Below are 3,843 nucleotides of genomic sequence, written 5' to 3'. Positions count from 1 at the left end.
TAATTTTTTTAATATATAATAATAATATATTTTTTAAATTTTAAATTATTTATATATAATATAAGTTAAATAATTTGTTGAATCTAACGGTTGAGATTATTTAATTAGATATAACGATCAATATTTGATCAAAAAAGATCCAACGGTCATTACACTAAGAAATAATATATATTAAGTAAGGGTATAACAATTATTTTTTAAAAAATTAACACCGTTAGTTTGATTTAACGGAGATGGGGTGATTGAGCTGAGTTTTACAAAACACATGGGAGCTTTTAACCTATTCTGAAAATATTGGGGGTTTTTTTGCAGACTTTTTAAAACACAGGGAGATTTTATGCATTTTGTCCTTATTGATAGCAAATTACCCCCATATCTAAACCATTGATAGGGAAGAGGGAGTAATTTGCTTTATTTTTTGAAACACATGGGGTAATTTACTTCGTTTTTCACAAGGGAAATACTCTCATTTTACATAACGCATGAGGAAAAAATTGCATTTAACCTATTTTAATTTCATCATAACTATTTTTTTTAGTTTAATTTATTGGTCTTTTCTCATATTTTCATCATAACTATTTTTTTTAGTTTAATTTATTGGTCTTTTCTCATATTTTATTATTATTTATATTTTCCTACAAAAAGAAACATGTTTATTTAGTTTTTAACATACTTATTTAATATCAATAACTACATATCATGTTTAACATTTATTTGTATGATTCTATTTAATCTGCTTTTTATATTTTATTTTAAAAGTTTATCCGTTTGCATCTTACGCCATTTTATGTGTGTATATATTATAGTTTCATCTTTTAAATTATAAATTTATAGTTTAATTTTATTGTTATTTTTTTATTTTCCTACAATAAGAAACACATTTATTAACTCTAAATATGTACACATTTTGTCTAATATTTATTTGTATGATCATACTTAACTTGTCATTTAGTTTTTTTTTCTGTTTAAATATGTATCCTTTTGTATTTTTTTACACACCATTTTTTTTACACATTATAGTTTTATCTTTTAAATTTTTATTTTATAGTTTAATTTTTAGATTTCTGTTTTTGTGTACTAATGATGTTTTACAAGATGAAAAGAATAACTACATTTTAGCTTTTCTGTAATTAGTTTCTTAAAGTATCTTAATATAATTATACAAAATTTAATGATCAATATATGTTTTGTAATATATTTACATGCAAGCATATGTATTTTAATGTGTGTGTAATTCGAGCTCGTTTCCAGAAAAATCCACGCACAGTTGTTTGAATTTTATTTTCTTCTTTTGTGTACTTTAATTTAATTGAATATTTTATAGACATGTGTTAAATTAAGATTAAATACAAAGGTTAATTCAATTTCTTAATTTAATTTTGTTAATTAATTATTTGACTATATTTATTATTTTGTAGCATAATTTTTATAAAACAAAATTTGAACTTTGAGATACTTAATCTTTTGAATAGTTCATTCTACTAAATAATTAAATTGTCACTACTAATACAATATATTCCAAAATATTCAAACAAATATCACTTTTCAAGATTTTAATTTTATATATGAAAATTCATCAAAATTAACTAGCAATGTTATTTATAGAAAAATAATTTTTTGATTTTTGGTGGAAAATAAATTATATTATTATAAACACTTTTACTTTTTTGAATGATCATGCTAATCAAAATAAATAAACAAAAGTGTTAAAATTCAAGAAAATTGTAAAAGTTTTGCTAGTCACATATAGCAAGACAAAACTATTACTCTTATTCGCAGAATATCCTCTATATTAGTATATCATTAACATTCCCAAATTCAAAACTTCTAATTTTATTAACTTGTGAGCGGAACACTGCATGCTGGCCCGACAAGACTTCGTATGAACAACGTGGACCTATTCTTCAAGAGTGAACACCCCCAAGGTCTATACCTGAAAAATATTGCAGATGATTGAGCCTGCGACTCAATTAGTAAATAATTTCTCCCAACTATACATAAAATTTTATCTTTAGTTCAACAAGACAACAGTAGCAACAAATAACACATATCACCAATTAGATTCCATCACATCTCATTTGACTAATGAGGCAAACATCTCACAACAAGATAATCAATCAAGCTTCTCCCTTTCTAGTATACTTACAAGATGGTGATATAGGGTCTTTCTCCACCAACTCATCCTCACTTTTCTATATTTTATATTTAAGTAATCCCCTTGAGTGCAACACAAGCTAGAGTTGCCACACAGGCTAGAGTTGATTATCAAAGAAGTATCCACATAATCATTATATTCAGTTTTCATTACTCACTCATGTCCCCATATTACCGTTCTTGTAAGCAACTAGTAACGTAAAACCACACATCATCACATCTCTTCAATCACATTCATATGGTTACAACCATACACTCTTGGGGCATGAAAAATACACTTCATATCATACTTCCACGATATCAACATTCACAGTGGAGCATATAATCAATCAATCATTCAACTTTAAACCATCCATCAAATATACCTTCTTTCCAAGTATTAGCAACACAAATCATATGTTTACTAAAAAGGAAAATGGAGCACATATATATAGATGATTATAATTGTTACTTACCTTACTTCCCACATAATCATCCAACTTAACAATGCATCAAGTATAGCCTTTCATCATTATTAGCAAATCAAATCATAGATTTTCATAAAGGTAATATCAAGATAAAACAGTACATATAGACGACGTCAATCGTTTACTTACCTTATATATATATATATATATATATCGTAGATGGTCTTAGTTCGTTGTGAGCTTTTTCTCAATTGGTTCAGCTCCTAATAATATTTCATATATATTTATTTTAAAATTCACACTTTTAGCAAATAAGAATGAAATATAAATATTTATCTCTCTATTTTTCCTTAATCTTTTTTGCACACTTTTTTATAGCAACTCTGTTTTACTTACAAATTCTTCCCTGACCAAAATATAGCTAATACAGGCTTCATTTTTCACTCCAAATATTCTTATTTATGTCTAGTTTTATTTACAACAAGAATCTACAACTTGGATCTCTATGTAAGAGTTATTAGTACAGCCTGGTTAGATTTGAACAGATATTAATCTATTACTTTAAAATTCTCTAAAAAATCAGACTCTTCCAAAAATCACCATATTTTCGGAATATAATCTCCTATCTGTCTATTTTCATTTTACAAAAGAATCATGCAAATTGAACCAGTGGAGCTCAAGTTACAAGGGTTTAAATAAACTTTGTCAGATTTCCAGCAGGAACAGAGAAACATAATATTTTCTTATTTTTACCCATGCTAACGACTGATTTAGATTCGGCCGAAAACTACAAAGTTTTAGTACACATCTCAAAGTTTCCACAGATTCAAAATTCACTAGATTTAGACCGGTGTAACTCTAGAGAATCCATTTTTACATAGATTGTTCGGACGGAGCCTCTCCTGGTGTTTTCCTTCCATCTCAATTGGTTATTGCTTCAATTTCAACTAATATCAGCTCCTATACGAATTTAAAAATGGAAAATGAACAAAACTTACCAAATTCAACTATAGAGTGATTCTTCAAAGAGGTGCTAGAGTGATGTTTTGCTAAAGAAAGAACAAAGACAACTTGATGTTTATATACACCTCTCCACCGCCTCACTCCTCTCTTTTTCTTTTTGTTTTTCTTTATTTATTGTGGGTTCTATATCCTTCTAATGCTAATATTTCTGTATATATATATAAGTATAAATGTCTATGTATATATATATACAAGTGGGTATGTATCTATATGTATTAATATAATATATTATAAAATAATATTGATAAGGATGATCTCT

The 3,843-nt window shown here is 26.5% G+C and overlaps 1 long non-coding RNA gene across 1 annotated transcript in view; it reads right to left on the bottom strand.

Annotated features, from left to right (window-relative positions):
* LOC110011759 overlaps positions 1,748–3,843 on the bottom strand; it is a 6,273-nt gene continuing 4,177 nt past the window's right edge. The window contains exon 2 of the long non-coding RNA XR_002286843.1: positions 1,748–1,933. This is a non-coding gene — a long non-coding RNA (uncharacterized LOC110011759). The remainder of the gene's footprint in view (positions 1,934–3,843) is intronic.

This window comes from Sesamum indicum, linkage group LG3 (assembly GCF_000512975.1).
Source record: "Sesamum indicum cultivar Zhongzhi No. 13 linkage group LG3, S_indicum_v1.0, whole genome shotgun sequence".
NCBI lineage: Eukaryota > Viridiplantae > Streptophyta > Magnoliopsida > Lamiales > Pedaliaceae > Sesamum > Sesamum indicum.
Note: the sequence above shows the minus strand (reverse complement) of the source record. Positions and strands in the feature narration are given on the sequence as shown.